General features: G+C 42.1%; 1 protein-coding gene across 6 annotated transcripts in view; it reads left to right on the top strand.

The window, feature by feature from the left end:
• The first annotated feature begins 4,165 nt into the window (after positions 1-4,165).
• COL6A3 (collagen type VI alpha 3 chain) overlaps positions 4,166-13,318 on the top strand; it is a 122,112-nt gene continuing 112,959 nt past the window's right edge. For 3 of the 6 annotated variants that reach the window (XM_014523991.2, XM_014523990.2, XM_006032253.2), the window contains exon 1: positions 4,167-4,435. The gene's annotated coding sequence lies outside the window, so the exon portion shown is untranslated. Of the gene's footprint in view, positions 4,436-13,318 lie in introns of all 6 variants that reach the window. The other 3 variants (XM_014523989.2, XM_006032252.2, XM_014523992.2) reach the window with 2 other exon arrangements.

Raw genomic sequence — 13,318 nt, 5'->3', positions numbered from 1 at the left:
TGCATAAAAAAACCTGCACTATTATGCTAATGCTCAGTAAAATAGGCTACTGTACATTGTCACCTGAAAAGCATGCACTTGTGCTATGCTATTACAGGTTAGTGCATCCGAATATGCATTAATTTAGTACCTCACATTGGAGGTACTAACTTTAATGTGCATTAGGAAAAGTGCATTGATCCACATGTAGATGAGCCCAGTAAGTCATAAATTGAAATCACAGAATCAGAGAGAGGTAGGGCTGGAAGGAATTCCCATTGGCCATCTTATCCAACCCCCTACTTGAGGCAGAATCATTTCCTCCCAGCCCGATGTGGCAACCAGCAAAGCCCAGATGCCTACAGAGTTGTTGGCTATTTGGGTCGAATTCATATTTATGGCAATCACATTTGTATATAAGGTTATAACAGAGCTTAGATATATGCAATTATCATTTTGTTTATTAATTCAAACAGACATAATAAACCATTCATTTTGTTTATTAATTCATGAATGCATAGTTGCATTGAGGCAGCTCCAAGAGGCCTAGCAGAGCTTACAACTAGCAGAACCTAGTTGAGGATGGTGAAGAAACACATGAACAGACAGTAGATAGACAAGGAGTGGGAAAATAAAATGCCCACTAGAGGCAAACAGAACTCACAGATAGTGAAATCATTTGACCAGCATAATGGACAGGGACCATGGAAAAGCCAGGATGTGAAGCCGGGGGGGAGGGTCGGGTCCTTTATTTCTAGTCTAACAGAAAATTCATCAAATTGTTTCTAATGGGTATTATAGTCTACTTAATAAGTGTGCACATAATCCTGAAGTGCTTACTCAGCCCTTATTCAGGCAAAACTCCCACTGAAGCCAATAGGTATCTTTCTTCATTTGCAACTCAAAAAGGGCTCTAGAACTTAACCTCATCTGAATAATGCACAGTACTGGCTGAATATGCAAATTTAGCACAGATGAAAGGGACAAAAGAGTCTGACACAAAAGTTAAATTGTTCCTCCTTTGTACTGTAATTGAGAAGTGAATTTTGGCCCAGCATCTGCTGATTTGGGGCTGTGGACATCATTTTCAAATGGTTGCTGGCAGTGCTTCTGGCAATTGTGGTCTACACTTAGCCCATAACTATAGCCTAAGCTTCTTCTTAGGTATCTGCTATATGCCTCATTTTGGCTGTGTAGTCCCTAACTAGCTTTCTAGTCATTTCTTTACCATTATGGAAGGCAGTGAAGTAACAGCTAGATTCTGTTCAGTTCTCAGTATTACTATCCAAGAAAGCGAATTAACACAGGGAGCCCAGTGCTGTCATCACTTACCTACCTCTTCAATGAGAAGCCATAACCAGGGCAGGAGTAAGGCAATCTAGTTGTTGTAACCATATAGGACTGTAGCGGTGGGACCTCAAGAGTGAGCAAACCCCACCAGGAGGAGCCCCAGTAGGTAAGGTGGGTGGCTGCAGTCTAACTGGCAATAGCCTGGTAGGGGTTAGAGACAGAATTGACTCACCTGCAGGTTCAGAAAAGTCGGAGCTGGAATAGTGCATTGCACCACTGCAGCACTTTATCAGTGTGTGCTCCCTGCAGCTCTGGGGATGCTCTTGTACGGACATCCAATTATTGCGATGTGTCAGTGATACAAAACTGGAAGCAGAGCCAGAAGGGGTGGGGGAAGAGTTGGGTGCAGCTTGGGGGAGTGTAGAATCCAACTAAGTGCAGGGTCGTCTCCACAGTGTGAAGACCAGGAGGGGCTTCTAACATCTTCTCAAAGTAGGACTTCATGGGTAGGGAAGACCGGCAAGAGGGGAAGCTGCTTTACCAGAGGGAGCGATTGGAGAAGGACTAATTGCTGGCACCTGAGGGTTTGGGTCCAGCTCTAGGACTGTAGTGGGCATTTTCTTTTTTGCTTTCATTTTCAGCTGCTCACTGTTCTTTTGAGTTCGGTTTCCTTTAAGGATATATTTCCTTTTCCTTTTGAGCCTTGGCACAAAAAGGTGCTGTAGCAGACAGGATAACCCTAGTTAAGAGAAAGGGTCTTGACCCAGGGGGTCCGGAGTTGTCTAAGGTCATACAGCAAGACAGTGTCATGGCTTGGAATAGATCCTAAGTTACTGTACTTGTGGTCAAATCACCAGACCACCAGAAGAGAGATTCTTAAATGTGGCATGAAGACTAATGATGGTCTGAAGAGCGTTGTTGGTGGTCCTCAGAATGCTGGCAGACCACATAATTCTGGCTCTGCTCTTTGTTTCCAGCTATTGACAGCATTAAACACAGCTAAACACATACACAACTTACTGCCGGCCTAATATTACTGTTTCATACAGGTAATTGCTGTCATTACTGCATAGCTGACATGACCATGTACAGAAGGAGAGATGGCCCATACCATCACAGATGCAGGGGCCAATGGCTGTTGTGATAGTTTATGGAAGGGAAGACCATGAAGAGGCCAAATCTATCAAGATGTCCACCATATGAAAAGCTCGGGAATCCTTTTGTCCTGCTTTTGATGAAAATCTGGAGCTCCTCAGAGGGTCTTTAATCAGCAGAGCTCCACTGACTTTCACAGCACTGTAGCAAGATACACCAGCAAGGCACTCCTGTCTACAGGACAGTTTTCTAGATGTATCTAATCTCTACTGAAGAAACAGGTTCCCTGGAGATCATATTTTCAGTGTTTGGGGTATGTTTTCTGCATGATACATAGTGTGGCTGTTTATATTGCATCCTTATATGAACTCAAACATTCACATTCCATGCTAATGTAGCGATCAAATGGTATCAAGTACCATTTCTAAAACTGACTATTACATCAGTAAAAGAGTTCTAGGAGTTTTCATCACTGATTTGTTCCAGCTATTTTTTCATATGGCTGGTATTAGCAGGAACATCAATCAAGAACAAACAATCCCCAATTTACAATGTTTTAAAATAATTTGAATGATATTTTACTGGTTAGTTACCTTAATTTCTGTCTTATAAAGGACAAAGGTGGAATGAACAAAAGTGTTTTTATATTCTAATCCTTGTAAAAAAAAAGAAAAAAGTACACTATTTTGGTTCAATCAATGACTGCAATTGGTATGGATGCAGAAGCTTTCAAATATCCTCAAATACTTGTTTGATATCTTACCTCTTTCAAGACAGAGGGTAACATATTTATAATCACTGTTTTAGTTTGTTCAAAACCAACTAAATGTCGTGGGAGCTTAAGTCACATTTTCAAAATTAGGTAGGCACTTAGGGATAGTTTTTAAAGGTATTCAAGAACTTAAAAGATACAGATAATCACACAGAGGTTTTAAAACAGCTTAAATCATCATATGTATCTTTAAGTGCCTAAATACTTTTGGGTGCCTAAATAGCTTTTGGAAAGTTGCATGTACATCATTTTAGAAAGTAGATGTCTATGTCACTTAGGCACTTAAAAAAATTAAACACAAATATGAGGATTATTGAAATTATCTTTCACTATTTTGCCTGTGTGCTAACCTTGTTTTTCAGGCAATGGAGCAAGAACAGGATTGCAGACAACATCACACATTTCTATGAAAAGAGATTTGCAAAAGAAAAAGCTATAAGGATTGTCATATTAAAGAAAAAGCAAAACGTATTTAAAATATCTTATGATACTGCTGCAATATGTAACCAAATTTGAAAAAAACCACAGTGAGGGTTCTATCTACTACCTCTTTTCTGTCTTTTGCAACTGTTTCTTCAATAAAACTGATTCAGTAAGGAACACCATGGTTGTTTTCCATTTATTACTCAGTATAAAACCACAGAAAATTTTATTTGGTTAAAAAAACCCTCCCCAAACCTTCCAGATTAAAGGACGGATTATTAAAATGCACACTGTGTCCCCTAAAATTCAAACAAGCAAAGTTTTATTTTTAAATGTGAAAAAACACTGCATTTCCTGTGTTTTCTCCTTCAGATAACTGTGAAAAACAGTTCAGGCCAACTCTGGGTGCTGGGGAAACACTTCAAACAGAAATCCCACTTAAGAGAGCTTTTAGGGATGTAGCCAAAAAGGTGATCAGAGAGGAACTTTTTTGAAGAGCTCATGTAAAAGTGTGGGATGGAGACAGCCTTCGAGATGTGACATCACCCTGGAAGAAGAGCCAGAAGAAACAACGTAGCATGAGTCTGTTTTTCATTTACAGTTGAGTCACTCAGCGAGGAGGCCTTAAGTGTAATACTGGAGACAATCCAGTTCGGAGCTGCATCCTCCACCAAAAGGCAGCTCACTTCTCTGCTGCTCCAGTTTCTCTGCAAGAACTGCAAGAGGATTTTTACCATCCACAACCCCAATTCCTCCCACTGGGGAGAAAAACATCTGAGAGAAGGGGAGACTAAACAAAAAGAAGAGATGATTCAAAGGTGCAAATAATTTGGTGTGAAAAGTCCTGGAATTATTAACACTTCAGATTACTCAGGGGTAAGTGTTTTTTTTAAGTACATTAGAGCTGTTATGGCTGAGTTAACCTTACTTCACATCATTGCTGCTGTACTGGAAGTTCTCTCTCCTGTCAATTCAAGTTGCATGTTGTTTCCTTTGCAGAATTTGGTTTATTTTAGCGAAAACTTTTCTTCTTTTTTGTTAGATCAAGTAACCACACACAGCCTGAGTGCAATGGCTTTGACTCAGTATCTGCCAGGATGCATCTTATCCCATACTTTCAATGGGATCTGAGCAACAGACACTCCCCAGCCTTATTTATTTGCAGGGGCTTTGGCTCATACCCGAGCAGATAAAAAGTTGTAAACCAGCAACATAGAGGAAGCCAGTAGCAGAGTGAGAGTAAATTTAATCCCATTGTTGTCGGGAACCGTAAATGAAAAGCAGTCCAAAGCCATAAATGAGGTTTTATTTAGATTGCTGGCTGCTGAGTTTTTTTTCCTTTGCTGCCTTAGTTTTATACTCTACACACGATAAATGTTGCAGCGGCCCCATCTGAGGAGAAGCAGGACCAAAGCTATGGCAGAGCCAGTCCCCAGGAGGGGCTGAGGCAGGGTGGGGCCGAGGCAGAGTTAGTGCCTGTGGTGGGGTTGAGGAGAGGAAGGAGCTGGCTGGCAAAGTGTTATGAAGGCCACCTCCTCCCCCTTCGGGCTTCTTTGCCAATCAGCAGCGAAGGGCAGAGCTGCCAAGAAATGCCTACGACATTGACTCTTCATGATCTTTATAAGTTTTTAAGGACAGGTTACACAAACACGTGTCTGGAAAGGTTTAGGCAGGTATGATCCTGCCTTGAGCAAGGCGGGGTTGACTAGATGGACTCCTGCAGTCCCTATCAGCCCCCATATTCCTATGAATCACGATTCTAATTCGGGGGGACGGGGACGGGTGGTGCTATTGGATGATGCCAAGTCCTGGTAAATGTATCTAAGAAGGTGGCACAGAAAGGCTAATCAAGCTGGTGAAATGATTTGCTGTCTCTCTGTTCTGTCCATGAATCAACACTTAGTTATGTGAATGCCTTTGCTTTGGACCTTTTATCCCAGTGCCCTGCCCAACCAACTCGAAATCAGTCTCCCCAAGGGAAAAAAACTGCTCCAATAGGAATTTGGCTCCTTTGGAAATACTCTCCTGTCAGGACCGTTTTTTTCTCCCACTCTAGGGTAAGAAGAAAACCAACAAGTCTCTGCTCCTTATAGGGTGGATATAAAGGGCTCTATAGCCACACCCAGCTACAGAACTACCCCTGCCTCTTCCCACTTTCTCACAGCCACTCCTGAACCTGGTGTCTCAACTGCAGGCACTTATCTCTCTACTTAACAGTTTGCTGCCCTAGTGAACAGCATGGAATTGCCTTTGATTCCCTCATAATTCATTTGAGCTAGAAAACTGCAGTTCAGATGATTTACTATTTTGTGTGTTGAGGAAAGTTAGCTCCCCTTTACTTGCCACTGGGCAAGTAAAAGGCATACTTCACAGTGATCCATGGCCTTCCAAATACACACTGCTGTACTGGGATGGGATTTATGTGCATTGGGCTGCAATGCCCTGTTTCTCTACGGCAGGGGTAGGCAGTGTTTTTTGGGCGGAGTGCCGAAAAAAACAAAATTTCTACCTTGGAAGGTGCCGGAGTGCCGACATACCAGAGCCTGGAGCAGTTGCTTGCAGCCTCCTGGCTGCAGCTGGCCCATGGAGCCCGGTCTGCTTGCAGCAGGGCTTGCAGCCTCCCAGCTGGCTGCTGGGAGAAGCCTGGGTCCTGTCGCTGGCAGCAGCTGCTTAGAGCTCGGGTTGGTGGTGGTGTGCTGAGCAAAATGACCTTGCATGCCATGATCAGCACACATGCCGGGGATTGCTGACCCCTGCGAATCAGAGACCCTTTAATCTCTCCAAATTGAACCGGAACCCCCCGAATCAATTCAGAAAGATTCAGCCATTCAGACATAGATACAGCTTTAAATGTTTTTTCTACATACCTCAAGGTACTAGGTGGCTCGTGAACACTGTGACGCTGCGGTGCATGGAGCTGGGGCGCATGGAGCATCCCACAGAAGCTTGGGGGGCTCCCTAGAGTGCTTGGCAGCAGACCTAGAAGTGGATCAGAAGCACGTCCAGTCCACTTCTGGTTCTTCTGGGAAGTGCACTGTGGGGCCCCACTGTGAACCCTTGGTTTGGTGAGTGGTGCCTTCTGGGTCTCGGGGTGCACCTGGGGTCCCCCTGTGGCCGATCACTAAGCCAGAGAGGTGCAGGGGGGCCCCCAGCGTGCTCCCTGATGGACCTGGAAGTGGACCAGAACTACTTCCGATCCACTTCCGGGCTTGCTGCTGAGCACATAGAGGGCCCCTCCGCACTCCTGTGGGATGTTCCATTCATCTCAGCATTGCAGTGATCATGAGCTGCGCTGGTACCTCGAGGTATGTAAAAAAAATATTTAAAGCTGTGTCTATGTCTGAATCACTGATTCTCCGAATCAGCATTGAATTTTCAGATTCAGATTCGGCCAAATTGAATCAGGGACAGTGATCTGAATCAATTAATCGAATCACTGTCCCTGATTTGAACCGAATTCGAATCGAATAGGGCCCGCTTTGCACACCCCTAATGGGCATACTGAAAAGAGACTGAAATATCCTAGCAAGACAGTGTCAAAACTCTTGTAACCATTAGAAAAGCTTATAGAAGAAATGTAACTGCATATGTTTTCAAGGGGGATATATACAGATATATATAATGTGGTTTTTTTGTTTTTTTTGCTGTGACTAACTGTAGAGCAAGCCATGCCAAACTCCCCCTCTTTTGCTCTAGTAGCACTCCCTTCCTGACCATATCCCTGGGTGAGAAATATGTTCCTGGCCAAAACTGGTTCCTTACCATATATGCGGTCCAAGAATACTCCTGACCAAATTGGAGATGGCCAAACTCAGACTCATTCCAGTGGCTGTAATGGGAGAACTGTTTGGAAGAGAAACTCTCTTGATTCATTTGTGGCTCTTTTGCTATGGTGATTCATGTAAACTCTCTAAGGAGTGTACTTTTAAAAAAAATTCACATATTTTCCTTTAAAAGAAAATCCCCGTTGTGGCAAGAGAGCTGCTTCATTTGAACAGGCCACTCAGGAAGCTTTTGGGAGAGCACAGCGTTAAACTTGGGCTCTTCATCTCCCATTTTACCTCCACCCCCACCTTCCCCACCCCTCCTGATACTCTTTGGGGCTCACCCTTTGAGGTCAGTTGCTCCAATATGAGTAATTGTGGTTCAAATAGCATGGAGAACATGGTCTTCTCTGTTTTGCACTCTTATATAGTTTTTTCAACCAGTTCTTTAAAATAAAATAAAAATATGCATGTAGTGAGACATAGTGAGAACAAAAAATGAATGTCTCTGGCTCTTACACAAGGAGATTATCAGGTTAAAACTCAGGGACCTGAACTTGCTGCCTCTGGTCTTAGAGGCAATACTTTCATTGAATTCCCAGTCATGTGCATTGGGTCTTTGCCATGTATGCCCGCTCCCCAACAAAAAATTAAAAGCATCCTGAATGTACCTATTTGCTTCTTATAATTTAAGCTTATTCATTTTGACACATGTCTATCTGAGAAGAAAAAGTGCTCTCCATGAGAGCCCAAGATACCACTTGCACATAAATAGTATTTCCATCTCATCTATCTTGAATATCACACTATCATTTTTTTTCACTAGTTACATGCAGATTTACATGTCAGTATGACTTATGTTTATTCTCTTTGTTAAATGTGCATAATACTGTTTGGCCCCTGATGGTACTGTATGCCTATTTTCTCCAGTGAATCAGAAGTCAAGCTTCACCGTTTCACACATCCATCATTTTTTCCACATTTCAATCATCTGTGTTCCACATTAAGAAGCGGAGTAGCATGGGTGGAGGGTGGTTGGTAGAGCAGGTTACTATTTATGAAAGAGTCATTGAGGTCTGAGGGAGTGTCTTCATATTTTCAACAAATACCCTTTTTTCTCTTACTAACTGCTCTATTTATGTCCCAGACATAAGAAGAACATAACCAGATTGTAAAACAACTCTAGGATTTTATAGAGAAACTCCCCCCCTCAGATTATTATTAACTACCCACCAACTCTTACATCTATTTTGTTGTTCTAGCTTTGATTTCCTTATATTTTCCTTTAATAGTAGCAAGAAGGGCAAAGGAATCAGCTCTAAGCAGCAGTATGTGAGAAAGGAAAATGTTGTGAGGTTAAGTTAGGAGGAGAGAAAAGGAAAGCCATGGAAATAAACGATTTGCTTTGGCTAAGGCTTTCTGAATGGAAGGCAGATCAGGCTCATGGAGTATAGGCAGAGCTAAAAATAACATAAAAAGTCAGCACACAAGGTGTTATAGTTGAGAAGAGCAGTTTGAGTGGCTGTTACTGAATTGTGTTCTCATCCTGTTTCCTTTAGATCTGTATGAAATAGGCAGCAGTTTACATAGTATGACTGAGGAGGTTTACCAGGTGTGGCTTACAGTGCTAAAGGTTACTTACTGCACCTCTCACCAGAGATTCCTACTGAGTTTAGTTAGCTGTCTAATTAAATCATTCCCATTCATACTCCATAAATTTGAAGTGGCTTTGAAGTTAAAGGAGAGCATTTTTCTCTCAAAAGCACATATGTAACTGTCATTAACACTAGTGTTCAAAGGATCTACCTGGATACAATAGAGACCATAGCTCCAAATGTGAAACCCAGCCCACAACAGTCAGTAAAAGAATATTGCTTAGAAAAAATGGGTTGCAATGGAAAACTTTCTGATGCTCTAAACATTCTTTTCCTTTTGCTGAGTCCAAGATTAATTTGAAGGAAATGTTTTTGGGAATGGACATTAGCCTAGCACAATCTTCTTTTTTAAAGCATGATCGGTGCCAGAAAATGTTAATAACAGTTTCAACTTTTCAGGCCAGATATAAATTAGTATTGTTCCAAGCAACTCATTGTAGCTACAAGTAAACTGATGATTTGGTCTTATGACAAATCATATGTCTACTGAAGTAGCTACCCCTTTGGGCTGTCTGGCAGTGATGTTACTTGCCACAATGGGACCTAGGGATAAAAATTTGCGAAAGGGCCTCAGAAGCCTAAGTCTAATCAGTTCTTTGCTACCAAGTCTCAGTAAAAGTTATTGGAATTCAAGCTCCTCGGTATCTAACTCATTTATGAAAATGGAAATTGGCTAAAATGAAAAAAATATGCATCTTAAAAATAGGACTTGGGGCCCTGAGTCACTGAAGCATATCTGAAGGTCTAAATCAGTGGTTCTCAACCTTTTGGCTCCATGGACCAGATGAGTGGTGCAGGGCCAATCCACAGGGTTGTTGCTCAGATCAGGCCCCACATACCTAGATATGGCCTTGCTGCATGGATCTGCCTTGTGCTGTCCAGATTCTGGATTGCCCTGCACTCAATCTGGCATGCATGGCCATAGTATCTGGCCCATGGGTCTAAAAATTTGGCAGCTGGGGGGTGGCAATTAATGCCACCACTGCCAAATTTCCCCCACTGCCCAATTTTCAGACCTGTGGGAAGCCTGGCAGGCTGGATGACATGGACCCATGGGCTGTTGGTTGAGCATCCCTGGCCTAAATGCAACTTGTGAATCAAAAAGAGGAGAGACATTTACAAATGTCATGTTATGCGGGACTGTCATGCAAGCTTATGGTTACGTTGGATCATCAATTTCTGTTTTCATACATCTGGCATTATTTAGTATGCAGTCATGGAAATTAACTAGTTAATTAACTAGTTAAAAAGTTAAAGAAATGGCTAACTTTTATTTTTAACTAGTTAAATTTTTCAGCTGTCAACTTTTACCTTTAAGTACTTAAACACAAAGGTTAACTTTAACTAAGCATAAAGCCTTCACCACTTGATTCTAGCAAGTATACTATGTAAACAAGGAACAGTTGAGACCCAGGTATTTCAAGCTAAATAACTTGATTAGGAAGGCTTATATAATGAGAAGCTTTCTGTGCAGTTGGTTAGAGTTCCAAATGACAAATGTTTAATATTGACTAATGCCAGAAGTCATGATTTTTTCCCCTGGCAAATCATCTGTCCCAGTCTTCCAAATAATTTCAAAACTGGAATGTATTGAATAGCAGCTGTGCATAATTCAGGTCTCAGGAGAAAATGTTCCAGGAAATCAATAATTTAGTAGGAGACTTCTGTTGTATGTATTTAACTGCCCACTGGAGTCAACAAACAATGTTGGCTTGAAGGACAGTGGTTCACCGACTTGATGACAACCACACTACATGTTCTAGTGATGCATAACTAATTCAACTGAATTAAGATCTACTATGAATTGACGGTTAGTTGATTTGTGCTATGTTTTTTTTATACAGGGAGTACCAGTTTGCAAATGAAGATGTTATTAACATTTCTTACAAACTAACTGTACCTTGAAGGGAGATTGTTCTTTAAAGTTCTGACCCTAAGAATTTAAACAAGAGTTCTTTCTGTCATACTATTTAATACTGTCTGAGCTGTTCACAATCTTTATTTTATATACTGCATTTTTATAGCACTCCTATTTAGCAGGGCAATGTGATTATCTACATTTTATAGATACGGGCAAATTGAGATACAGAGGGACTAGGTGACTAGCTGAAGGTTAGAAGAAGCCTATTGCAGAGCAAGGAATTGAATCTAGATTTTGCAAGTCCCAGGCTAGTGCCCTAACAGGTGGCCATCCTTTCTCCTTAGTGAAATTCAATAGGAATTAGGTGAAAAATTCCCTTAATCGCTTTTGAAACTCCCAGTTAGAAGTAGACAAGGATGCAATTGATATGCATATTTTTGCTGGATCTGAACTGAATCATCTTGAATAATGATGTATAGGAACAATTACATTGAATTGACTGCTCATATCTCTTTCTGTGGTCGATACGAGAGCAAGAGCTTTGTCTTTGAGGTTGGCATCTTTTCAATGGATATATGTTTCATTTGGTTTGGATGAGCAATGCTGATGTAATCCATTATAATATGGTTTGTATCATTGTTTCACAGTGTCAAAGCTAATTTGAGTACTTTTCTGTTTTAAGATAAGTACATATGTATGGATTACAAAGTTTTAAAGGAAGAGCAAAAGTATATAGATTCTGTAACTGCCTGAGAATGTATTTCTTTGTAAAGCTTTTTAGTGTTATGAGGAATCGTTTTCCTCTATGCAGGTGCTAAGAAAAAATAATAAGTTGGAAATTTGGAATCTCTAGACCTGTGAGGCATTCTTGGTCTGTCCTCTTTCATCCAACCTAATTTTTGTAGCAGTCAGCTTTTCATCTTAAAACTACAGACCAAACTCTATTTTCCATAGCCATGTAAGCAGTCCCCTTCACTTGCCAGGATTTGGCTGGACATCAACCCCTATGGAGATGGGATGGGTAAAGAGAGACCCTGACTCAGCAATGCAAGTGCATTCCTTAGAGTTGCTGGAGGCTCTCTGTAGAAATAATCGGACATGTGTAGGTGAAGCTAAATTCCACGTGAATTGGAATTGTTTTTATGAGGCAGAGAGTTTTTATTTTTCTCTGCTGAAACACAAGTGGTAGCTCCCAGAAGGGCTGACCTGGGTTACTTACCTGACATTTAACACATCTCTTTTAAACAGATTTATATTCCCCTAACCAGTTTTTTCACTGTAGTATGTAACCAATACGGGGGTACCAAGCACAGAGGCATTGTGTGGGTTCACTAACATCTGGGAATTACTTGAATATAAAAACTTAGAGAAGTGCTCAATATTTGGAATGGGAAACTAACATTTACTTTACTGCTACCTCTGGCACTTGACAGAACACATCAAGTCCTATTGCATATCCTTTGAAGGAATTTGAAGCAAGGACTCCAGCAGGCGGCAGCAAAACTGAGGTTATGACATGAATCCCTTGGCAAGACAGAAAGTTGTGACTCACAGCCCTAAGAATTCCACCAACTTCAGCCAAAGCTGGGAATTGCAAGGGGGGATGTGGGAGGGGCGATCACAATGTATATCTTTTGTATATTAGCCTTTTTTAGTCATTGCCCAATGCAGTGACTGGGTAGAAATAAATCTTGTAGCACAAAATATTTCTCTGGAAATAGGTTGGTAGTTTACCCTCGCATTTCCATTTGTGAAACGGAATAGCCAAGAAGAGATGAAAAAACTCTGTTTTCTTTTTGTGTGCTGCTTAAACCAGTTGTGTGTGTGCACACACTGTGTTAGGTCTCAATCATAGCTGTCACAAGTCCTGAGCTGGGGTAATGTACTGTTTCTTTTTCGTGGGGCAGACTGATATTCTGGTCCCGGTTTCCATATAAGGGAGAGGCAGTGTAAGCCAGTTTTTTCGTCTGATACAGCTTAGCTCTCAAAGTGCACCAACTTCACCTACACTGTATTCTTCACCAGATGACGCTATGCCCTTAAGCTCACCTGCTACTCATCCCTACATGGGAGGACAAGTAGCAACTAGGCCTGTGCGAAGCAGCTAGTATTCGCTTCAGATTTAGATTCGGTCGATTTGGGGGACAGTGATTCGAATGGTGATTTGAATCACTGCCCCGAATCGATTCGGGGATTCAGCTGCTGCCAAATCTCCAAATCTCTGAATCAGCCAGGCCCATCCGCCTCAGCCTGGCAATGGCTGCTCTGCCTGCCACAGCTCCTGGCTCTTTGGGAAAAAAAGGCCCCGACTCATTGGGTGCTGCTGGGTGGGGGGCGATCCCTGCTGCCCCCCCCACTGCCCCATGCTGCATGGGGGGGATCTCCAGGGGCCCCCTGGCCCCCACCCTCACTCCCCCAGCCCCCTCCACGGGTGCCCCACCCAGCTCCGGGCCAGCTCCAACCCTTTAAGACAAAAAAA

The sequence above is a fragment of the Alligator sinensis genome, unplaced genomic scaffold, assembly GCF_000455745.1.
Source record: "Alligator sinensis unplaced genomic scaffold, ASM45574v1 scaffold1003_1, whole genome shotgun sequence".
Lineage (NCBI taxonomy): Eukaryota > Metazoa > Chordata > Crocodylia > Alligatoridae > Alligator > Alligator sinensis.
The sequence above is the reverse complement of the archived record's forward strand: the minus strand, read 5'-3'. Positions and strand labels throughout refer to the sequence as shown.